The sequence below is a fragment of the Dromiciops gliroides genome, chromosome 2 (genome assembly GCF_019393635.1).
Source record: "Dromiciops gliroides isolate mDroGli1 chromosome 2, mDroGli1.pri, whole genome shotgun sequence".
In the NCBI taxonomy this organism is placed as follows: domain Eukaryota; kingdom Metazoa; phylum Chordata; class Mammalia; order Microbiotheria; family Microbiotheriidae; genus Dromiciops; species Dromiciops gliroides.
In genome coordinates, this window is record NC_057862.1 from 235958391 (window position 1) to 235984519 (window position 26129).

A 26129-nucleotide genomic window follows, 5' to 3' on the forward strand; every position below is an offset into this window, starting at 1 on the left:
CTTGTTTCCTTCTTTCCTTGAGGGCAAGAATTATATGTCTTTTAGTTTGTATTTATATCATCAGCTTATCACAGTCCCTGACACATAGTAATCATTTCATAAATACTTATTACCTGCCTTCCTACCAAAATATAGGGATTTTGCTACTTACAGAATTATAAGTAATTCTGGGTGGAGAACAATAATTTTGCTTTCTTTACTTGATTTTCTTCTGGCTCATATTCATTTCCATGGCAAGCCAAAGGGGAGCTTTGTGATTTCTAACCCTAAGTCAAATAGTTATCTGAGACAGAGGATCCTAGCCAAAGACACAAGACCAAAAAGAAAAGATGTAATTTTAGCTTGGGGACTCTCTTCCTGGGTTTTATTAACTGGGCATGGTGACACGACTAAAGAATTTTCAGCCTGCCTTTATAAGAGATAGAGAAAAGCAATGCCCACCAGAGACTAATAGTCACTATAAGACTGGTGTACCCACCTGAAATGCCATACTAGGTAGGAAGCAGACTCAATGAGAGCATCAAGGTGATACCACTTGAAAATATACATGGTCCTTCAGTATTAAAGGTATGAGTTGACCCTCCAGAGGTGTTCCAAGTCACACAAATTCCCTATGTGTGTCCCACTCGTGTATGATTCCTACGAATGCCTACTTTTCCCCAATGATGCTTATTTGTGGGAGACTACACCCCAGTTTTATGGGGCTAGAGAAAGTGTTAGGTGTTCTTTTGTTACTTACTATGCTAGTTTATTAAATGCCTTTGCTTTGAACTACCTGTGTCCTCTGGCTAACTAGAAAAAGATAAAACACATGGATGGAGGCTTGTTAGCTATGTACTTTAATTGATGAATGCATTGACACATTGAATCTTTTATACTCTAAAGGTATCTGTCCTTTAAAAGAGAAAGACCAGGGGGCGGCTAGGTGGCGCAGTGGATAAAGCACCGGCCCTGCATTCAGGAGTTCCTGAGTTCAAATCCGGCCTCAGACACTTGACACTTACTGGCTGTGTGACCCTGGGCAAGTCACTTAACCCCCATTGCCCCACAAAAAAAAAAAAAAAAAAAGAGAGAGAAAGACCAGGATGAGAAGGTTGTGTGCAACACAATGTTATGAATCACTAATGGGGGAAGCCTCACTGAACTATCCTAGGATAGCTATTCTAGGGGACCCATATGTGAAAGAGAGGTGCCTCAAGTGCTACCTGTACAATGGGGATATTAATGCTTATAGTGTCTACCTCTCATTATTACAGAGAGCTTCAAATGTAGTAACTTGCTGAAAACCTCAAAGCATATTTAAATGTCTACCATTTAATTACCACCCAAATCTCTAGAAGGGCTCAAAACTGTGGTCTATCTAGTTAACTTTAACTGTTTGACCAGTCCTACTGAATTGCTGCTGGATCAATCCGGTCAATCTATATAGGGGGAAGCTAGATGGCACAGTGGATAGAGCACTGACCCTGAGGTTGGGAGGGCTTGAGTTCAAATCTCACCTCGGACACTTACTAGATGTGTGACCTTGGGCAAGTCACTTAACCCCAATTTCCTTAAATATCCAGGACCATCTTCAGTCATCCTGATGCATATCTTGCTACTGGACCCAGATGGCTCAGGAGGAGAGAGGTTGGTGATCCTGCACAGCCCTCCCTCACTTAAATCTAATTCAATGCTAATCATTAAATCACCCTGATGTCATGATCCTCTTCAAGAATGAAGGGCAAGGGGGCAGCTAGGTGGCACAGTGGAAAAAACACTGGCCCTGAATTCAGAAGGAGCAGAATTCAAATCCGGCCTCAGATACTTGACACTTACTAGCTGTGTGACCCTGGGCAAGTCACTTAACCCTTATTGCCCCCCCCCCCAAAAAAAGGCACCAAGAATGAAGGGCAAGGGGCAACTAGGTGGCGAAGTGGATAAAGCACCAGCCCTGGATTCAGGAGGACCTGAGTTCAAATCTGACTTCAGACACTTGACACTAGCTGTGTGACCCTGGGCAAGTCACTTAACCCTCATTGCCCCACTTTTAAAAAAATGGACAAACAACAAACTCTATATAACCAGTGATAAACTATTATCTCTTAAAAATGGTATAGCCTCGGAGCATATGACTCCTGTCCCCCACGAATGACCCAGGCAGAAAATATTGGGTTGCCTTTTGAAAAAGAACACAAGGGGCAGCTAGGTGGCCCAGTGCATAAAGTACTGGCCCTGGATTCAGGAGGACCTGAATTCAAATCTGGCCTCAGACACTTGACACTTAGTAGCTGTGTGACCCTGGGCAAATCACTTAACACTTATTGCCCTGCAAAACAAAAACAAAAAAGGAACACAAGAGACTTGAGGTCTAGAAACTCTAAGACTCACAGCTGCCAGCTTACCTGTGAAAGGTGAGTAGGTGTGCATCTGAGAGACCCATGTGATGGATCCATGAAATTCAAGAGAGGGAGTCACCTACAACACCCTGATGTAGGGCCATTGCTCTGTTTCAGAAAGGGCTCAAAAAGAAAACTTGGGAGGGACCAAAAACAAATGTTGGTCACTCCATAGCTTTGCCTAGAGCTAGCTCAGACTAAAGGTGCCTATACAGGAGCTCTGGGCCTTACCTGTCCCCCTGCTCATCAGCTCAGCTAGATCTTCTGTGGAGGTCAGCTCCATGACCTGACTGTACTTTCTCTAGGAAACGGCCAGGCGTTCCTCCATTCAAATTGTTCTCATATGTTGATGCTGATTTCCCAAATGATTCAGTTTCCTGATAACACACAAGTAAGATCTTAGAACAAAGGTCCATTAACCAAAAGTCACCAGAGGGGCAGCTAGGTGGAGCAGTGGATAAAGCACTGGCCCTGGATTCAGGAGGACCTGAATTCAAATCTGACCTCCAACACTTGACACTTACTAGCTGTGTGACCCTGAACAAGTCACTTAACCCTCATTGCCCCACAAATAAATAAATAAATAGATAGATAAATAAATAAACAAATGAATAAATAAATAAATGAATGAATGAATGAATAGATAGATAGATAGATAGATAGATAGATAGATAGATAGATAGATAGATAGATAGATAGATAGATAGATAGATAAATCAATAAAAGTCACCAGAGGTTCTTACTCTGGCCCCTGGCTTTTCATAAGCTGTGCCCCCTCCACTGGAATACTCTCATTTCTCACCTCTGCCTCTTGGAATCCTTAGTTCCCTGTGAGGCTCAGGTCATCATCGCTTCCTGATGCCTCCAGATGTTAGTCCCTCCCCAAAATTACTATCTTACTTATTTTGAATATTTTTGGTTTTATTTTCATGTTGTTATCAGTCATCTCCTCCCCTGCTCCCAGTCATCCAGCAAAATGTCTGTACCTTGAGTATAAGGGCAACTTATGTGTCTTGTCTTTGTATCCTCAGTGCTTAGCACATGGAAGGTATTTAATAAACACCTATTGAATTGAACTGAATATGTTTGACAGGTTGAATTGATTTTTTTGTCTCCATTCTTCACAGAGGGATAGGAGGATATAAAGAAAGATTATCTGTAAGAGCAGAATCAGCTTGATATTTAGAAAGAGAAAGCAATCTTCCATACAGGGTACAATTTGAGGAGTAGCAGGAAAGCCCCACTGTTTGACACCAATGCTTTCAATTTCACCATTAGCGATTCCTTCTTTTGTATGAAACATTACCTTCAACTAAGTTACTAAGGCCTTTGTGTGAATGCAGGTATCAAATGCTTTTCTCCTTCTCAGGGGAGACAGCATTATGGAGATCCTGGGGTCCTAGAGGGAGGGGGAAATGAAATACGGAAAAAGGAGCTCAAAAAGGAGAGTTAGAAGGTACCAAAAGCAAATGATGGGCACTCCATGGCTTTTCCTAGAGCCAATCTGGTCCAAGAGTGAAAGTGTAGCCTACAGGGGGCAGCTAGATGGCATTAGTGGCAAAGCACCAGCCCTGGAGTCAGGAGTACCTGAGTTCAAATCTAGCCTCAGATACTTGACACTTACTAGCTGTGTGACCCTGGGCAAGTCACTTAACCCTCACTGCCCTGCAAGAAAAAAAAAGTGTAGCCTACAGCTCCTTTTAGTGCTGAGACTGTACATTAATGATGCTTTATTTTAAAAGGGCCATGGAGAAATTTATTGATACAAGCCGGAAGTTGGGTTGGCCACATTAGGAACATAGCTTCCCCCTCTCTGCCAGGTTCCACTTTCCACAAAAGGACCTTTGTCTGCCTCCAAACCAGCTAATCCAGGATGTGACCACTAGAAGGAATTCAATCTTTAATAGGCTGTATGGTCTACTAAAAAATGCATTGGCTCCAAGCTTGTCATTTTTCACAGCTCCCTAACTCTCTTTGAGTGGAACAAGGCCAAGATGTCTGCGGCAATCATACAATCTTCCAGAGGTGGAACTCCAGAAGAGGGAGTCTTCTGGCTAGCCTTTCTCTTTGGAGCTCTTCAGTCAAGGTCCTGGAGATAAATTTAGACCCCCTAGAAAAAGTGAATCAACAATTCAATTCTCAGGGAGACCGATTTTTCTTTCTCTGGGTTTTGGCCACAGGCATTGCTCCAAGGAGTAGAATCAGAAGGAAAAAGCATCCCAGGTATGAATCTGGCCTGGGAGAAAATGTGAAAAGAAGGTGACCCCTGGATCAAAGAGCCAGTCCCCAAGAAGCAATGGGCTCTCTCCTGAGTATTGAAGAGATCATACATCGAAGCTTTCATAGCTTCTCCATTGTCCCTTCTCCTCTAAGCTGCTTACAGAATGAGGGATGGGCAAGCAGAGCGGGCAGTGCCCAAGCATGCTGGGTGCTGCCTGGCAAGTCATCCTGAGAGAGCTGTCAGATGCTTACCTAAGGCAGTGGTTCTCAATGTCCTTATATTCTTGCTATCCTCAATTTTCACCAAACCTTCCTGATACCTCCTATTTAACATAAAAGAAAATCAATGCTAGAGTTTGCCACGAATGTGCACTTAAGAAATAAAATAATTTTCTTCTCCAAGGGTGTACCAAACATTGTACAGTGTAGCTTAATTGACCAGAAATCAATTGGGAGTTTCTGGAATATTTTGATATGGTGATATAATTATTTACCACATATTTCCTGTATCCCCCTGACAAGCTTCTGGATTCTTGGTGGCATACCCCAGGCTGGGAACCATTGGGCCAGGCAGGGGTTGGCTATGGGCAAAGTTGACCTCTAGCAACACTGCAAAGCATTCTTCCAGTGGTCCTCTCTATACCATTTTCAATGTCTTCAGCCTACTTTGTGCCCAACTCTATTTCCCAGATACCCAGTCAGAGTAGTTAGAACTAAAGCAAGGTATTTGGTCCTTTCAATGGAGCAAGAAATTGAGAGGGTACCAACACCACCATTTGGGGAGATATTATATTAATCCCGCTCTACTCCCTCTTCATAGTAGCAATAATGGCATTTGTTCTTGAGTCAATCGCTCTTCTTCAACATTGTTCAAGGAGGACCAGCACTTCTGGTATGAAGGATGCCAAGCCCTTTTCTTTTTTCTTTTCTTTTTTTTATTATGATATCATCATTTTATTTTTCAGTGGTTGTTCTTTTGTTTTTATTCATTTATTTGTTTGTTTTGATTTTTCTCAATTACATGTAAAGATATTTTTTGAGTTCCAAATGTTTCTCCCACCATCTGTTCCATCCCCGATCCCAAGCCAGTAAGCAATTTGATATAGGTTATACATTACAATCATGTTAAACATCTTTCCACATTAATCAGAACAAAAGGAAAGAAAAAACACAAGAAAAAATAAACAAGAGCAATAACAAAAAAAGCAACAACAAAAATGAAAATAGTACACTTTGGTCTGCATTCAGGAGAGCATTTTCCACCATAAGTCTTTTGGCATTGTCTTGGATCATTGTATTGCTGGGAAGAGTCAAGTCCATCACAGTTGATCATCACAAAATGTTGTTGATACTGTATACAATGTTCTCTTGGTTCTGCTCATTTCACTCAGCATCAATTCATGGAAATCTGCCAAGCCCTTTTCAGGGCTGTTCAACCACCTTTGGTGTCTACCTGGCACTCAACTCTCACCGGTAATTACAAGAAGCTGCAGCATGCCCAGCAATAATACCCCAGGAAAACTCTCTCTGCAGATGGGTTAAACCAGATTGAGGGTAACTGATAGGTCTCCAACCTGTTGATGAGTTAGGGGGGTGTCTACTCCAAGCATGTGATGACCTCCTCTGGCAGAATGGGTGGATGAGAATGATTTGTTCCAACAGCCACGAAAGAGGCTTAAGCAGGCTCTGTGGAACATGTAGAGCTTGGCAAAGTATGGAAGATACCAAGATCATCCACTGTATCCTGGGCTGTAGTCAGTTCTCTTGATTTTTGTCCTGCCACTGGTTTGGGTTTTTTTGTCTGTTTGTTTTTGGTAAGGCAATTGGGGTTAAATGACTTGCCCAGGGTCAAACAGCTAGTAAGTGTCAAGGGTCTGAGGCCAGATTTGAACTGAGGTCCTCCTGAATCCAGGCCAGTGCTCTATACGCTGTGCCACCTAGCTGCCCCCTACCACTGGGTTTTGATGACCCTAGAAGAGATAATAAGGCTGCCAACTTTGTGCAACTCTACCTCACCTAAATTCAATCTACACCAGTCAAGACATCACACCGTGATGTCATTAGTCCTCTGAGAAGGAGGTACAAACAGCAACAGAAATTTCACAGGGTCCCAGGGCTGCACACCAGGTGAATCTACCTATGTTCATCCCAGCCACTTGCCCCAGGAAAAGAAATTGCTAATTATATTTCTATATCCAGTGTCCTCCATAGTTATAGAATTCTACCTAGCTCTTTCCCCAACCCTCCCCCCTGACTCCACACTCCCTTCTCCCACACTTTCCAGTGCCCTTCAAACAGCCTACTCATGGCTAGTTAGCAACCCTGGGAAAGAGCCAAGAAATGAATTCATGCCAAAATGTTAATGGCTAACAAATAACACTGAATAAGTGTTGCCTTTCCTAGCTGTGTGAAATTCTTTGATATATGTTAAGTGCTTTGTAAACCTTAAAACACTGTGCAAATGGTAGCTATTATTATTATTATTTGCATTTTCATGAAACCAGTACCTTAACCCAAAGTAATAAATCTGTTAAAAAACTAGTCAAAAAGAAGATGAGAGGAAAGGTTATCCCTCAATTTATATCGAGGCTATAACTGCTCTACCTTCACCTATGGGTGAGGCCAACCTGATTGTGGGATAAATGGCACTTTCTGCATTCTGAAAAGTCAGAGACAGGGAAGGAGCTGCCTGCCCACTGGGAAACTCTGCCAAGTGACCTGGCATCATAAACATATGCCTGGCCTGTGGGCTGGAAATCATTCAATTTTGTGGCTGTCCCAGGTACTCAGCCTTATTGAATTAACAATCTGCCTACATAGGCCTCAAACAAGGTAATTGTTAAGCCAGTGAAGAAAGCAATGAAGCGGATTTCTGGAAGTAGGGAGGGAATAGGAATGACTGTTCAGCCAGAAGAATACAATAGCTTTTCTACCCACACCAAGGCTCTGTAGAGCTAGTGGGGTCCAGGAGCAGGGAAGTAGCCAGCATCACTAGCATTGATCTCTCATCCAGCCTTTACAATACTCGGATGCAGAACAATAAAGGAGATTTCCCCCTAAGGACAACTTCTTGTCTACTTCTATTAATCCTTCCTCTAGGAATGGAAGCTAGCAGGGCACATCCTGTCCCTGTTCCCTTGATAGGTCTAGCATGTCTTCAGCCATGTTTGAAGGTTATTGTTAAACATGGAGAATCTAACACAGAGAAAAGAATGGTCAGTAATGAGCCAACTGCCACAGGTTCCATCTTGCTGGGTATCCGAGTCAACCTTTCTGAGATCGTTTCCTCTTCCTTTGTGTGCCCGTGGGTCAAGAGATCTTGACAAGTTATTCTATTTCTTCTGAGCTCTTATTGGGACTGCCACAAACAGAATTTTTTATCATCATCACCACCCCTTTGTTTTTTGGGGTTTTTTTGTGAGGCAATTGGGATTAAGTGACTTGAACAGGGTCACACAGCTAGTAAGTGTTAAGTGTCTGAGGCCAGATTTGAACTCAGGTACTCTTAACTCCAGGGCTGGTGCTCTATCCTCTGCGCCACCTAGCTGCCCATCACCACTTCTTTTAAAAAATTATTATTAGGGGCAGCTAGGTGGCGCAGTGCATAAAGCACTGGCCCTGGATTCAGGAGGACCTGATTTCAAATCTGGCCTCAGACACTTAACTGTGTGACCCTGGGCAAGTCACTTAACCCTCATTGCCCTGCCCCCCCCCAAATATATATATATATATATATATATATATATATATATATATATAATTTATTTATTTTCAGCATTCTTTTTTTAAATTTTGAATTCCAAATTTTCTCCCTCCCTTTAATCCCTCCCTCACCCATTGAGAAGACAAGTCTATTAATTATACAATCATTATCACTACTACTACAACTACTACTATACTATTCATTGATACTGATCAGTTTATTTTTTTGTTGTTGTTTTTGTGGGGCAATGAGGGTTAAGTGACTTGCCCAAGGTGACAAAGCTAGTAAATGTCAAGCGTCTGAGACTGGATTTGAATTCAAGTCCTCCTGAATCCAAGGCCAGTGCTTTATCCACTGTGCCACCTAGCTGCCTTATCAGTTTCTTTTTTCTTTTTTTCTTTTTTTTGATCAGTTTATTTTTTAACACCAAAATACATATATACCACATATACACCACATATAACATATACATACATACCACATATGTAACACACATATATATGGATATCATATGTATATATACAAGGCTGTGCTGGTAAGTGTTTGGTAACCAACTCTCTGGAAAAGAAATGCAGAAGTGACACACTTTTAAGTTTAATCTGCATTATTAACATTTTCTTCATCACTTTCTTAAATCTAGATAATCATCAAAGAATAAATCAAGCCCCTATTTATTGTGTTCCCTGATTTCTAAGGTATAGATGCTCACATTGAAAAATGAACTATCCAGTCCAAGCTGGCCCAGCCAACCCCTTATATTTCTATATCTGGTTATATTGGCTTGACTTCTAAACAGGCAAGCCATATCTTACTTGCACAGAAATTATAATAATAAGGATGATGCATGAGTGATTTTGTCAACACTGATCAGTTTAATCTGTAGTTAGTAAGCATTAAAAGAGCTCTCTCTGACCCTGGGCAAGTCACTTAACCCCAATTGCCTCACTAAAAAAAACAAAACAAAACAAAAAACAACAAGAGAGCTCTCTCTAAATTCTGGGATGCCAAGCAAAACTTAGAACCTTTCAATACAGTGCTCTCAAAGAATGTCAAGGAGTTGGTAAAATGATGGGCACCTTTTCCACTTTTGAAGTATGAACAAAAACCATAGAATCAGAAGAGACCTTGCAGGTCCTCTAACTTTACAGAAGCCTGAACATAAATAGCTTCTTCAATATCCGTGACCAGTAGTCATCTAGCTTCTGGTTGACAATTTCCCAAGGAAAAAGAACTCACTATTTCCATACCAGGGACTTGTCAGCATAGTCAGATGACCCTACCCCATTTAGTTCTCAGACATGTTGCCTCGGTCATCTCCTGCAGGTATTTCCCTTTCTTTGTCTCTATTCACTTTTTCCCTAAACTGTACCCCCTTCCCCATTAGCCCTGCCAATCATGCCATGCGAACCATAAAATTCATACCACAAGCTCAAGATGAGTGGGCAGTTGTTATATGGCTTCAGAAGAAGGTAATTAGACACATTGAGAGGCACAGGATGTCCCAAAAGTCACAGTGCCATTTAAGGTTTTTAAAGCTACAATAATTGATTGAGGTCTAATAGCTTAAAGCTATATTAAATGGGGGCAGCTAGGTGGTGCAGTGGATAAAGCACTGGCCCTGGATTCAGGAGGACCTGAGTTCAAATCTAACCTCAGATACTTGACACTTACTAGCAGTGTGACCCTGGGCAGGTCACTTAACCCTCATTACCCTGCCCCTCCCCCCCAAAAAAAAAGAAAAAGAAAAAAAATCAGGGGAAGTAGCTGTGAATGTTGATCCTGTAGAGGAGAAGTTTCAGGGAGGCCATGACAGTTGTGTACAGGATCTGAAGAATTGTCCCATGGACAAGAAATTAGATTTGCTCTGTTTGGCCCCAGAAGGAAGAAACTGGCGCGAGGGGTGGATGCTTCAAAGCAATAGATTTAGGTTTGATGTCAGGAAAAACTTCCTGATGATGAGAGCAGTTCAAAAGCAGAATGGTATGCCTACGGAAGTAAGATTCCTCCCCCTCAACTGGAGGTCTTAAAGCAGAGAGTACATGACCACTCGTTGGGTTTGTTATAACAAGGCTTGCTGATAGCTACGGGTTGAGTTGTTGTTGTTGTCCTTCATTCTCAAAGAGGACTGTGACATGGAGTAATGTCATGTCTTGCACTGGATTGGATTTAAGTGAGGCAGGGCTGTGCAAGGTCACCAAACTCACTCTCTTCTCCAGAGCCATCTGGTTCCAGTAGTAAGATACATATAAGGACGACTGAGGTTAAGTGACTTACCCAGGATCACACGGCTAGTGTCTTAAGGTGAGATTTGAACTCAGGTCCTCCCAACTTCAGGGCCAGTGCTCTATCCACTGAGCCACCTAACTGCCCCATGGGTTGGATTAGATTGGTGCTGAAGTCTCTTCCAACTCAAATTCTTTGCTTTTTCTGTGAAACATTCATTGGTTCCCTTTATATGCCCAACACTGTTAAATAAGGAAGCAGAGCCAACCTTGATCAGTGGATCTATATGGTGGAAGATGAGGAGGAGAGAGGGAAGTGGGGGAAGGGCAGGGGAGGAGACAGAGAGACGTGTCATGTGAGCACACTGCCTGTGTTAGGGCCATCAGTGTATTACACATCACAAGTTCAAGCCAGCTATTAGGGATGCTGTCATCCCAGTGTACATTTTATTTTTGAATTAGCAACCCAGCTCCTGCCAATTATTTCATTTGCACGCACACATTTTTCATGTGAACTTAAACATTCCAACCTCACAGACACTGAACATAAACATTAAACAGGCCACAGCATTTTAATTAGGTTCAACCAGGTTCAGCATGTTCCACTCCTTAACATTTGTATAAAAGCAATTCAACTTAGATCATATCCTCAGCCCCAGTCCAATTCTGCTCTGGGCATGCTTTAATTTCCTATGAGTGTTTAAGGTTAGAGAAAAAATTTCATCTGGGCAGATGCTGAATGTCGATGGTGATTATTCTTTAAGCTCCTGGCCATTTGGGGTACCACAAGGGTCAGATAGACTAGCTAAGGTCGGGAATGGGAAATGATAGAGGAACCTGGCAGAAACTAAAAGCAATTATTCCATTAACCAGCATAAGAATGAGCCCTTATATTCATAGGATGGTAGATTTTGACATGGAAGGGACCTTAGCAATCATCAAGTTCAACCCCTCCATTTCGCAGAAGAGAAAACCACATTTGTAGTTCAATGGCTTGCCCGGTGTCATGGGAGTAAGAAAGCAAAGCTGGAATCCAAACTCAAGTCTTTTGGATCCCGCCACTGAATTCATTTCTTCATCACTTTATGTTTTTAAAAGCACTCTTGGGGGCAGCTAGGTGGCGCAGTGGATAGAGCACAGGCCCTGGAGTCAGGAGTACCTGAGTTCAAATCTGGCCTCAGACACTTAACACTTACTAGCTGTGTGACCCTGGACAAGTCACTTAACCCCAATTGCCTCACTTAAAAAAAAAATAAAGCACCCTTGGATTCATTTTCTTATTTCATCCTTACAACATTCTTTTTTTTTTTTCCTTTCCAGGGCAATAAGGGTTAAGTGACTTGCCCAGTGTCACACAGCTAGTAAGTGTCAAGTGTCTGAGGCTGGATTTGAACTCAGCTCCTCCTGAATCCAGGTCAGGTTCTTTATCCACTGTGCCATCTAACTGCCCCTCACAACATTCTTGTCAAGTAGATAAGGCATATTCATATTCCCTTTTGAGAGCAGAGGTGATTGAAGGCCAGAGAAGGAAAACCACTCCCCCAAGATAATATAGCAAGGAGCTAGAACACAGGTCTTTAGACTTCCAACCTAGAGCTCCCAAGTTAAAGAATCCATCTCTTGCTTCCAGGCCTTCACAGATATGGTACCTGTGTCTGGAATTCACCCATACCCATGTGCGTGCACGTGCACGCGCACACACACAGTGCCACCTAGCTACCCCATTCCTAATTCTTCACACACACACACACACACACACACACACACACACACACACAGAGTTATTGTCATTCTCATCTTCCTGAGTTTAGATCTGGCCTCAGACACTTACTAGCTGTGTGACCCTGAGCAAGTCACTTAACCTCACTCTGCTTCAGTTTCATCAAGAGACAGATAATAATAGCACCTACCTTGAAAGGTTGTTGTGAGGAAAGAGAAAATAATATTTGTAAAGTGCTTAACACAGTACCTGGCATATAACAGGTACTATATACATGCTAATTCCCTTCCCCTTTTTTCTGTTCCTCTTTATTTACATTTACTTTTATTTATTTAAGTTTATTTATATTACCTTTATTTAATTTGCTTTAATTCATTTAGGTATTTATACACTTTTTATTTATTTCCAAGTATACATTTTGTATTCTGTGTTCTCCCCCCATGGAATGTAAGCTACTTGAAGTCAGAGCAGATTTCATTTTTGTTTCCGTATCCTGAGCACCTGACACAGTGGCTCACTTAGTAGTGGCTTAATCAGTTTTTATTGAATGGAATTAGATTGGTCTGCATTGAAAGATCCCTGAAGTCAGAGGACATTTACTACTAATGATAATGATAGCTAACCTTTATATCACACTTACTATGCGACAGGCACTGTGTTAAGCCCTTTAAAATTATCATCTCATTTGAGCCTTGTAACAACCCTTCAAGGTAGTATCTTGTTTTGGGATTTGTTTGGGTTTTTGTTGTCTTTTTGGTTTTGGGGAGTTTTGGGGGGTTTTTTGATGGGGCAGTAAGGGTTAAATGACTTTCCCAGGGTCACACAGCTAGTAAGTGTCAAGTGTCTGAGGCCAGATTTGAACTCAGGTTCCCCTGAATCCAGGGTCGGTGCTTTATCCACTGCAACACCTAGCTGCCCCAAGGCAGTTTCTATTTTTCATACAGCTAGTGTCCAAGGCTGGATTTGAGCTCAAGTCTTTTTCACTCTGGGGCCAAGCACTCTGTCCACTGCACCACCAAGGTGTCTGTGTGACTCTGGCTGGTCATTTAACTTTTCTGGGCCTCTGCTTCCGCATCTGTAAGATAAGAGAATCGAACTAGACAGTTTCTTTTGTTTGTTTTTTGTTTTGTTTTGTGTTTTTTTTGGTGGGGTAATGAGGATTAAGTGACTTGCCCAGGGTCACACAGCTAGTAAGTGTTAAGTGTCTGAGGCCGGATTTGAACTCAGGTCCTCCTGAATCCAGGGCCAGTGCCTTATCCACTGCGCCACCTAGCTGCCCCGAACTAGAAGTTTCTAAGGTACCTCTTGTTTCTAAATCTATGATGCTACAGTAAATTGACTTTCCTGCATCTTTTGGTTGGTCTGGGCATATGGATGATTATAAGCTGATGGAAGGAGTGATTTCGAGTGGGGAAATGGCTAGAGCATATTGTTTCAATTATCTATGGTTGCTCTAGAGGGTGGCAGCCCTTGTTAACTCCCCTATCAAAGGCCTGGTTTGGTATGGTACATTAGGCTCCATACAAAAAAAAATTACATAGACACTGGCCCTGCCCTCGATCAGCTTATAGTCTAAAAGAGACAGAATAAACAAGCATAGCTAATACAAAGAATCTTAGATTAGGACTGGAAGGGACCTTAGAGGTCATCCAGTCTGACCCCCTTACTTTACAAATGAGGAAACTGAGTCCCAGAGAGATTAATCAACTTGCCAAGGAGGAATAACTAGAACTTGAACCAGGTCCCCCAACTCCCCATCCAGTTTCCTTTCCTCCAAAGCCTCAGCAGAACAGAAACATCGGATAACAAATCAGATAGTGAAGTAATATTAAAATACCATGGAGCAGTGAAGAACATTCGGTTTGAAGACCAAAGACATGTATTCATATCCAAGGCCTGCCATTTATTGTTTACAAGAGTAAAAAAATAGTTTCAGGCAAATCACTTAACTTCCCTGAGGCTGGGCTTCTTAACCAGTGAAATGAGGCTAATAACAATTATATTATATTGCCAACCTCAGGAGGTGGTTGTGAGAAAGTTTATCAACCTTAGAGTACTATGGTACAAAACAAAAACAAAAACAAAAAAAAGGGCAGCTAGGTGGCGCAGTGGATAGAGCACCGGGAGTCAGGAGTACCTGAGTTCAAATCCAGCCTCAGACACTTGACACCTACTAGCTGTGTGACCCTGGGCAAGTCACTTAACCCCAATTGCCTCATCAAATAAACAAATAAACAAACAAATAAATAAATAAAATTGACTACTGAGCTGGATCTCTTTGGCTATACTGGAAGGGTGATCCTTGCCCCTTCTGACCTCTCCTTTCTGGGGCCTGGAAGTTCAAAGATAGCTTCCTGAACCCCAGAGGATGACGGAAAGGGATGTGAGTTCATGGCTTCCTAGGTAAACCTGTGCTTGGGATAGGACCACCTTCTGTTGGCATCTTCTTTCCTTTAGCATAGGGCCTCGAAGTTTCAGCAGGCAACTGACGTTTTCCCTTTCCCAGGTACCAGAGCAGATAGGTAGTAGCTACTGGAACGGAGGGAGAGAGCGAGGATGAAAAGAGAGGCAAAGAGAGACAAAGAAGGAAAGAGAGACAGAGACAGAGATTGAGTGAGGCAGGGAGAGGGAGACCTCATTTGGCATGGAGTAGGATATACTGAGTGGAACTGAAATGTCAAGTAGCTAAAAAGCAGCTGTTTGTAAATGTCCCAACAAGGCTTAAATATTAGCCTCTCAACTGATTATGATCATTCTAGGATTCTTTATTGCTTAGCATTTGCTTTTCTGTTTGGGAATAAAAATGCCTATTTCATACCTGCTTTCTTGGGCTTCTTTTTTTCTTTTTCAATGTTTTGTTGTTGCTGCTGCTGCCTCCTGAATAATATTATGAACCTCTGTCCCTTGTTCTTCAGGCACTGTATCTATACCAAATCTAATCCCTTAAATCTATTCATCATCTGCACTTTATATTTATAAGGGATGTTAATTAGGTTATACCTATGTAGTCTGATGGGTTTCCCTACTTTCTTTAAGTCTGAATTTTGCAATTGTGAGTCATAGTTAGCTTCTGGTCTCCTTTTACCTGGTTGTATAGAGTTTCTCCACCTTTGGCTGCAAAGTATATAGTCAATCTGATGTATCATTGACCATCTGATGATGTCCAGGTGTGGAGTTGTCTTTTGGATTGTTGAAAGAGTGCTTGCTGTGACCAGCAAGTTATCTTGACAAAATTCTTATCAGTCTCTGCCCTGCTTTATTTTGTACTCCAAGGCCCAAGTTGTCTGTTGTTCCAATGATCTTTTGATTTCCTCCTTTAGCATTCCAATCCCCTATGATGAAGGTGACATCTTTTTTTGGTGTTTATAGAAGATGCTGTAGATCTTTGTAGAACTGATCAACTTTGGCCTCTTTGGCAACAGTGCTTGGAGCATAGAATGTGATTTACTATGATGTTGAACAGTTTGCCTTGGATTTGACCAGCTATGATTCTGTCATTTTTGAGATCAGGTTCCAGTACTGCTTTTCTCATCCTTTTATTGGCATTTCTTCTAAGGGATTCTTACCCATAGTAATATATGTAGTGATCACCTGAATTAAACTCACCCATTCTTATCCATTTAAGTTCACTGACACCTCAGGATATTGATCTTTCCATCTCCTGTTTGAGCACATCCAGCTTACCATGGATGATAGATCTTACATTCCAGGTTCCTATGCAATATTGATCTTTACAACATTAGACTTTCCTTTTGTCACCAGACACATCCATAGTGAGCTTCCTTTTGGCTTTGACCCAGCTGCTTCATTAGTACTGGAGCTATTTGTAGTTGTCCTCTATCTTCCCCAGTAGCACGTTGGACATCTTCCAACATGAAGGGCTCAGAATTAAGGTTGCTGGGAGAAGTAGCAACAATCTCAGATATGCAGATGATACTACTCTGATGGCAGAGAGTGAAGAGGAATTAAGAAGCCTCTTGATAAGGGTGAAAGATGAGTGTGTAAGAGCTGGCTTGAAGCTTAACATCAAAAAAACTAAGATCTTGGCAATTGGTCCCATCATTTCCTTGAAAATAGAGGGAGAAGAAATAGAAGTAGCAGCATTGGATTTTATATTCTTGGGCTCAAAAATCACCGCAGTCAGTGACTGTAGCCATGAAATTGAAACTTGCTTCTTGGAAGGAAAGCTATGGCAAATCCGGGTAGCATACTAAAAAGCAGAGACATCACCTTGCCAACAAAGGTCCTTATAGTCAAAGCTATGATTTTCCCAGTAGCAATGTATGACTGTGAGAGTCGAACTATAAGGAAAGCTGAGTGCTGCAGAACTGATGCTTTGGAATTGTGCTGTTAGAGAAGTTTCTTGAAAGTCCTTTGAATGACAAGGAGATCAAATACTCAAATTATTTCAGGCTATACACTGTAAGGTCAAATACTGAAACTGAAGCTCAAATACTTTGGCCATATAATGAGAAGATGGGACTCATTGGAAAAGACCCTGATGTTGGGAAAGATTGAAGGCAAAAGGAAAAGAGGATGGCAGAGGATGAGACGCACAGATATTATCACGGAAACAACAAAGATGAACTTGGACAGACTTCAAGAGATAATGGAGGATAGAAGGGCCTGGTGTGCTCTGGTCCACAGGGTCACAAAGAGGCGGACGGACACAACTGAATGACGACAACAACAGTGAAAGTTGAAACCTGATTCATGTTAGGATTGGGGGTACTTTTGGCATTCTCCCCTCTTTCTGAGAAGGACTTCTTAGACTACATCCAGAAATAGAATTATTCCTCAAGAAACAGATGTGGAGGTGGGTTTGAAGCCCTGGTGAGCCTAATTCCCTATTGAAAAGACAGGCAACCTCAGGGAAAAGTCTGAGAGTAGGTAAAGGTCAGCATTTAGTGAACGTCTCCAATCCCTAAGGCCTCAGCTGAAAGATGTCTGGTTAGCCACTGTGCTAGAATGCTATCAAAATATGAGTTATTATTAATGACATCATGTATGGATCAAGGATTTCCCTTCTAAATTAACTGTACCCAGGGGCAGCTAGGTGGCACAGAGGATAAAGCACCAGCGCTGGATTCAGGAGAATCTGAGTTCAAATCCGGCCTCAGACCCTTGACACTTACTAGCTGTGTGACCCTGGGCACGTCACTTAACCCCCATTGCCCCGCAAAAAATAAATAAATACATAAATACATACATATATACAAATATGAATTAATTAATTAATTAACTGTACCCTAGGGGCCAAGCCAGTTTTAATAAAGGCAAATGGTGGCAGATGTTTAGGGAAGGTAATTTAGAGGGTGGCAGAGATGGAACCTAGATGTAGGCTTAGGGACCCACCTCTTCCCTGTGCCTCCCTTGATCCCTCCCATTCTTGGGTCATTGTTTACAAACAGTGGACACAGTAACCCTGGAAGAACCATCTTTCCCACTGCCTCTAATTGTTTTGTGGGGAGAACATGAACAGGACAGCAAATTCCCTGGGTACAGGGGAAAGGGCACTTTTAGATTTGATTTGAAAGGAGAGGACATGAGATCATATGTCTCTGTCGCTTACCGCCTATGTGACCTTAGGCAAGTCTTCTTTTGCCTCTCTAAGCCCCAGGTTCCTCATTTGTAAAATGAAGGAGCTGAACTAGGTGACTTCTGAGATTCCTTCTCACTCTACACCTATGATTCCTGCCCTACCCCAGCTGCCTCTGTTCTTTCCAGTAGATTCCCAGAACACATTCAGTTTGGGCTTCTGTAGCCTAGAAGATTGCAATCCAACAGGTGAATGAATGGCATCAGCTCTCTGGGACTTCCAATGGATCTGCCTGCCCTATCTGGATCCTTCTTCCTCTTTCTGTCCCCTAACTGTCACTTACTACCTGTTTAGCCGTGGGTAAGTCATCTATCCTCCCGGGGCCTCGTTTGAATGTAACAAGGATTACAAATGCTCATGGGAGGTCCCCCTGACAATTTCTGGGGATTCTGGGGGCCTGTGTGACTCAACAGTGAAGGAAGGACCTTGATCTTTTACAAGATCAATGAGCAAGAAGAGCCAGTGGCTCAATGGACCTTTAAAAGGGAGTGACCTGCCATCTGCCCTCTCTTCTCTTCTCATCTGCCAAGTATAGCAGACGTCCTTGAACCTCTCACAGGAAAGGTGGGAACAGAAATGGAAAACTGTGAGTACATAGAAATTCATGCATGTATATGGGCATAGGTAAGCCCGAGCCTGGGCTTGGGACCCTCATTGCCATTGGTGTTTTGTGTTCCCTTCTCTTAGCTAGGTGACTGCCAAAATAGGTATGTCCACCCTTGGAGAAAACCCTCTGAGTTCAAGAGGTCCAGTGGATCCCTTGGTCAGAGATGACCAGTGGCACAGGGGAAGGGAGAGTGTTCTTAATCATAGAGCTTAATTGTGAACAGGGGGAGGAGCTCAGTCCTTGGTGTGACTTGACATTTCTCTTTCCTAGTTCTTCTCCTACTTGGCTGACCAATCTTCAGTCTCCTTTACTGGATCACCATCCAGATCTAACTTCCCAATCACGGGTGTCTCCCATGACTATCCTGCATTGTCTTCTACATATTCTGTCTTAGTGATCTCATCAGTTTCCATGAGTTCAATTATCATCTCTACATAGATGACAACCACTTAGTATCTTTCCCAAGAAAATCCCCTAGGAGTCACAAAGAGTTGGACATGACTGAAAATGACTGAACAACAACAACAACACATAGATAACACCCATTCCCAATATCTCCCTAGAGCTCCAAGACCATATCACCAAGTGATACCTAGTTAGTCAATTAGTCAATAGACATTTATTAAATGTCTACTATGTGCCAGGCACTGTGCTAAGTGCCAGGGATGTAAAAAACCAAAGACAAGCTTTGCCCTCAAGGAGCTCACAATCCAATACAGGAAACAACAAACAAACACATATGTACCAATAAGCTATATACAGGATAAATAGGAAATAAGAGAGGGAAGGCATTAGAACTAAGTGGGGTGGGGAAAGTCTTTCTGTAGAAGACATGATTTTCGTCAAAACTTATAGGAAACCAGGGAAGGCACAACCAGGCTAGATATCTCCACCTGAATGTGTCTTCAACATTTCAAATTCAATATGATCAAAATGAAACTTACCTTCCACACTAAATGTGTCCTTCCTCCAAACTTCCCAACAGACAATTCTTGCTTTTCATAAATTTGCATTACACTAATTTGACTTTACATAAAGAATTCTGAAAGAAAACCAGTTATGTTAACTTATTGTACAATACCGTATTCTCTCAGTTCCAGCCATCTCCCACCGTCACACATGAGCACACACACACACACACACACACACACACACAAAACCCTCAGACAGGAGAGACCACAGGGCTTGACTTGAGACCTCCATGCCTGAGAGAAGAGACCTTTGCCCTGCTCTGCCCAACAGCACCCCCCCCCCCGCACCCCCCCTCCCCTTTCCGTGACCACTCTTTGAATCAGTCTTCCATCTGTCAGCTCTAGGGTACCATGTCATTTCCCAGCCTCCCGTGTGTTCCTCCTCCTGCTCTCACTTCTCTGTCCCTGGCCCCCACATGTCCTTGAAGCACGTGCCAGCCACCTTCCTGCCTCCCTCCCTCCCTCCCTCTCCTTGTCCCCTGCAAATTCACATTATGTTAAAAATCACTTTACATAGAGGTCTAAGGAATGGTCCACTTACAGAAATTTAGAACTGTCTTTATTTCTCTTAAGGGTAGCCCAATTATTTACTCTCCCTCATCTCAAATATCCAATCAGTTGCTAAGTTTTGTCAATTCAATCTCTCCAACATCTCTCCAATAAGTTCCTTTCTTTCTACCTGTATACCTCACATGAGCATTGTCATAATTCAAGCCCTTATCCCCTCTCTATCAAAATAAATTCTTGGATTTACTGCTTCCAATCCCTTTCTAATCTAATACATCTTCCACACAGTTGCCAAAGTCATCTTCCTAAAGCATAAGTACGAGTAACTGCTCATTTAAATCTAACTCGCGAATAAGTCATTACCCGGTGATGTCATTAGTCCTCCTAGAAAAACAAAAGACAAACAACAAGTCCAAGCATGTTACCACCCTGCTCAAGAATTTCCCATGGCTCCCTATAGCTTCTAGGATAAAAAAAAAAATGAAATGAAATTAAATTAAATTAAAAACCACCACTCCCCAAATTGGCATTTAAAACCCTGTATAGTATGCTACAAACTAATTTTTTGCACTGATTTCACATGACTCCCGTTCTCGTATTTTCAGCTCCACCCAAATTGGCCTAGTTACTGTTCCCTGAACTCAGTATGTTATCTCCTCCTTCTCTGTATCTTTGCATAGGTAATACAATGTTCCTTCCCTTCTCATCCCCAACTCTCAAAATCCTTAGCTTCTTTCAAGGCTCAACTTGAGTACCATCTCTTTTCCTGATCCTCCTAGCTATGAGTGCCCTCTTCCCATCAAGTTACCTTGCATTTATTTATCTGTTGGGTTTTCATTTATCCATTCATTCATTTACTTGCTTGCTTATTTATTTGTTTATTTGTTTGTTTGTTTGTTTGTTTGTTTATTTAGCTGGGCAATGAGGGTTAAGTGGCTTGCCCAGGGTCACACACCTAGTGTCAATTGTCTGAAGCCGAATTTGAATTCAGGTCCTCCTGAATCCAGGGCCGATGTTTCATCCACTGTGCCACTGCTCCCTATTTATCTGTTTAAATATTTTGTCCCATTACCACCTCAGAGGAGCATAAGCTCCTTAAGAGCAGGTATTGTTTTTCATTCTGGTTTTGTATTTCCAGGGCCAATTTAATGATAATAATGACAATAATAGGGCAGCTAAGTGGCACAGTGGATAAAGCACTGGCCCTGGATTCAGGAGGACCTGAGTTCAAATACGGCCTCAGACACTTGACATGTACTAGCTGTGTGACCCTGGGCAAGTCACTTAACCCTCATTGCCCTGCCAAAAAAAAAATTTTAATTCTGGGGGCAGCTAGGTGGTGCAGTGGATAAAGCATTGGCCCTGGATTCAGGAGGACCTGAGTTCAAATCCAGCCTCAGACACTTGACACTTACTAGCTGTGTGACCTGGGCAAGTCACTTAACCCCAATTGCCCTGCCCCCCCAAAATAATGACAATAATAATAATAGTAACAACATTTACATAACTTTTTATGCGTCATAAAATACTTTATAGATATCTAATTTAAACAAATTATTTCATTTGACATATATCAGATGCTTAAATTCTTGTTGAATGAATGAATGAATGTAGAAGGAGGGCTAGTTTTGAAGAACTTCTAATGCCAAACAGAGCATTTTGTATTTGATCCTGGAAGCAACAGGGAGCCACTGGAGTTTATTGAGTGGGGGGGGGGTTGACATGATTGGACCTACACTTTAGGAAAATCACTTTGGTGGCTGAATGGAGGATGGATTGGAGAGGGGAGAGACTGAGGCAGGCAGACCCACAAGAAGGCTATTACAATAGTCCAGGCACCAGGTGATGAGGGCCTGGACCACAAGCATAGCAGTGTCAGAGGAGAGAAGGGAGTTTATTCAAGAGATGTTGCAAAGGTGAAATAAATAGTCCTGGGCAACAGCCAAGGGAAGTGGGGAGAGGGGCTGTGAGAGACTAGTGAGAAGTTAAGGATGACTCCTACACTGTGAGTCTGAGGGACTCAGGGAATGGTGTTGCCCTCTACAGAAACAGGGGAGGCAAGAACAGGGGAAGGTTTGGGAGAAAGATAATGAGCTCCATTTTGGACATATTGAGTTTCAGATATTTATTGGACATCCAGCTCAAGATGTGTAAAAAGCAATTGGAGATGAGGGATTGGAAGTGAGCAGAGAGTTTGGGGCCAGATAGGTAGAGTGAGTATGTAGCCTTATAATTATAAAAATTTACATTTATGGAGCATTTTCAGTTTTACAAAGCAGTTTTCTCACAATCCTATACAGTAGGCAGTACAAGTATTATTACTATTATTATTGTTATTTTTTTTTGGTGAGGCAATTGGGGTTAAGTGACTTGCCCAGGGTCACACAGCTATTAAGTGTCAAGTGTCTGAGGCTGGGTTTGAACTCAGGTCCTCCTGACTCCAGGGCCGGTGCTCTATCCACTGCGCTACCCAGCTGCCCCTAGGACAAGTATTATTACTCACATAATTTTTAGCCTTTTTTAAAAATTATCAAGCATTTAATTTTTCTACCCCCTCTGCATCCTCCCTACTACCAATATATTATTATTGTTATTATTATTATTGTTATTATTATTATTATCCACATTTTAAAATGGGGAAACTGAGACTCAGAAAAGGGAACTGACTTGTCTACAGCCATACTGCAAGCAAGTGTCAGAACTGGAACTCAAACCCAAATCATCCTGACAGCAAAACTAGTGGACTTTTCACTACACTACACTGTTTATCTCAATGAAGCGGTGAGACGAGGAGCAAAGAATTCAATGGTAAAGGTTCAAATGTGTACTCAGGAGAATCAAGAGCTTTGAAGGCAACTCTCCCAGGGACCTATTGTACAGTTTACAATACTCTTGTGTCAGAGAATTGGGGTTTAAATCTTGCCTCTGATATGTTTACTATCTTTTTTTTCTATCATTTAACCTTCTTTGGCCTTAGTTTCCTTATCTGTAAAATGAGTAGAGTGGGTTCAGAGAAATCAGAGGCTCCTTCTCATTCTAAATCTATGTCTAGCTTGTACTATGAGTACAAATCTACAAGGAATTGGGCCCAAAATTTAACAGGAAGAGATAGATTGTCTTTGCAGAATTGTATAGTTCTTTTAATGGCCTCATGCTTCTTCCCAAGAAAGAGAGACCCATAATTTTAACATCAAAAGTCATCTAAGTGACGTTTTATTACTGAAATCCATTGAAAACTACAGTTTCTGAACAACTGAAGTTGAAGATCACCCAAGGATCAATGGAAAGACACATAGGGAGTACAGTCAGGCTCTGATATATCACCAGTGAGGAATTGCACAGAGGAAATCAAGTGAAGATGTCATCAGAGAAGTAATGGTCTAATGGCAAGAGCATTGTCTTTGGAATTAGATTATCTAGGTTCAAATCCCACCTCTGTGATTTTAGGCAAATCACCTAACTTGTCTGAGCCTCAGTTTCCTCATCTGTTAAATAAGGGGTTTAGATCACCTCTAAGTTCACTTCAAGATCTAAATCTCTGATTCAATGAAGTGTAGGACCAAAAGGAAAAAAAAAAAAAGTCAGTCCAGTCACATGATGAGAAGGGAAGGTAACCACCAACAGCTCACATCCGCCACTGGTATCCATGAAATATCAAAAGAACTGGGTAGACCCGCTATGGTCAATTGTTGTATGACTAAATGTAATCTCCAAGTTCACCCACTGAAGCAATGGCACCAGTTAGAACCTTTAGCACTTGACCACCAGTTTAGTGCTCCTTTTACCAAGGCACACAGCCACTGGAATCACAAAATCTCAGAATTGGAAGGGTCCTCAGAGGGGATCTAATTCCCGCCACAAGTGGTTACTCAGCTTCTGCTTAAATAATAATAGTAATATTGTTGTTCAGTTGTGTCTGACTCTTCATGACCCCATCTGGGCTTTTCTTGGCAAAGATACTGGAGGAGTAGTTTACCATTTCCTTCTCCATTTATAGATAAGGAAACTGAGGCAAACAGGATTAAGTAACTTGCCCAGGTTCACACAGCTAGTAAGTATCTGAGGCTGGATCTGAATTCATATCTTTTTTTTTTGTGACATAATTGGGGTTAAGTGACTTGCCCAGGGTCACACAGCTAGTAAGTGTTAAATGTCTGAGGCTGAATTTGAACTCAGGTCCTCCTGAATCCAGGGCCAGTGCTCTATCCACTGTGCCAACTAGCTGCCCCAATTCATGTCTTTCTGATTCCAAGCCTGGTACTCTATCCGCTGCACCACCTAACTGCCTTAAAGTCCTCTGATGAAGAAAAATCCCTTACTAGAAAGATTTTCTGGTATTCATGTCCCTTACACAGAACATAGGGAAGGATGGAGGAAGTGAGTAGTTTAAAGACTGAACTGCCATTTTTTTCGTATGAGGGTGGATTTGTAGGAGTGTGGATTTTCTCCACTGGTTACTAGTTGTGTTGTATGAGAGAAGTTAATGCTTCCCTTGATAAGGATGAAAGAAGTCCTGGTGAATTTTACCACATAGATGGTTAAGGTATAGGCTCCTACTCCTTGCTATCTGGTTGGTTTTTTTGGTTTGTGTTTTTTCTTTAGAAGAAGCCATGGGATCATGGATAGAGACTCCAAGCCAAAAAAGACAGGGATTTAGTCCTGCTTTCAGCGCATACTGATTTTGCGAACCCAGGCAAGTCACTTAATTTCTTGATGCTCTAAGACTATAAATTGCAGGGAAGGTTCCAGCCTGTTGGTAAAAGGGGTTTCTTCAACCCACAGTCTTTTTGGGAATCACAAGTCCAGGCCCTAGCCCCTTTAGTTGACTAGGGAGACCTAGAATCCAAACAAAAACTTTTTTTTTTTCTCCATGATCATGGTCCTAATTCAAGGGTTTATGCCACATTGACTAGCTAATAATCAAATAGAAAAATGAGCAGAAGCCTGTCTTTGTCCTATAACCAGTTTTTACACATCGCACATTTTCTTCTTATCTCCACCTGGAACCAGAGCCGCACCCAAGACCTTTCTTTACCTTAGCCTTGGGCATGGCCACTCACTCCTCTTTAGAGGGTGTTCTTGAGAACCTGTCATACCCTAGCAGTCAACCATCTCTTGAAATAAGATCTACAGATCCACATGGTGGGGGTTAGGAGCAGATTACTTGTGATCTGGAAAATCTGCATAAAATTTTTTGGCTCTCCCTTGGTACCAGATAAGAAGTCTGACTTTTTTCTTTTTTATGGGGTTTTTACAGTACTTTATTGTAAAATTTGGGTTGATATTATATAATATTATACACTTATTTCATGCATTTCTGAGTTTCTAAACTTTTTCTGTATCATCTGCTGACCTTAGAGTGTCATCTGTGGCTTCCACAAAACTCCCCCCAAATTCCCATCTAGTTTCTTACGCAGACCCACGATATAGCAAAATCATGATGGAGAAAGTTGCAAAGTGGAAGGGATAACAGTATATAGAATCTCCATGAAGTAGATAGTATTAGCTATTCCCATTTTATAAAATGGGATAGCTGAGGAACAGGGTAGGCCAAATGGCAATGCCCAACCAGGGTCTAAAAGTCAGTGATGAAATTAGGTAAAGACTTCTATTCTCTTCTGGATTTTTATTGTTTCATGGCCCTAAGGCACACTCTCCCAATTGGTAAATCCCTAGCCTGGACCACCATTTTGTGAGGGGTCTCAGTCATGTTCACTTCACTCCCTGCTCAACTCACTTATAGACTTCACCTTCTTAGCTACAGCCTCACCTCCTCTCTTGAACATCTTTGTACCCTTTCTGACCCCCTTCCCTTTTTTCAGCTCCTTTTTACCTTTTGTCTTCTTTTGACCTTGAGGGTTGGGATTTTTTTGTTAGTTTTTAATTGGTTCTCCCAGGATGACACAAAATAAATGCTTAATAAGTGCACAATCTCTCTCTCTCTCTCTCTCTCTCTCTCTCTCTCTCTCTCTCTCTCTCTCTCTCTCTGCCTTTGTCTCTGTCTGTCTTCCTGTCTCTATCTATCTCTCTGTCTCTGTCTTTGTCTCTCTGTCTCACTTTCTTCTCTATCTGTCTCTGTGTGTCTCTTGTCTTCTGTCTCTCTCTGTGTCTGTCTCTTTCTATATATCTCTGTCTCTGTCTCTGTGTCTCTCTGTCTCACTTTTTCTTTCTTTGTCTTTGTCTCTCCTGTGTCTCTGTCTGT

At 41.9% G+C, this 26129-nt stretch overlaps 1 pseudogene; it reads left to right on the forward strand.

The window, feature by feature from the left end:
• The first annotated feature begins 24390 nt into the window (after positions 1-24390).
• On the forward strand, positions 24391-24510 carry LOC122745156 (annotated as a pseudogene).
• The last annotated feature ends 1619 nt before the right edge of the window (positions 24511-26129 follow it).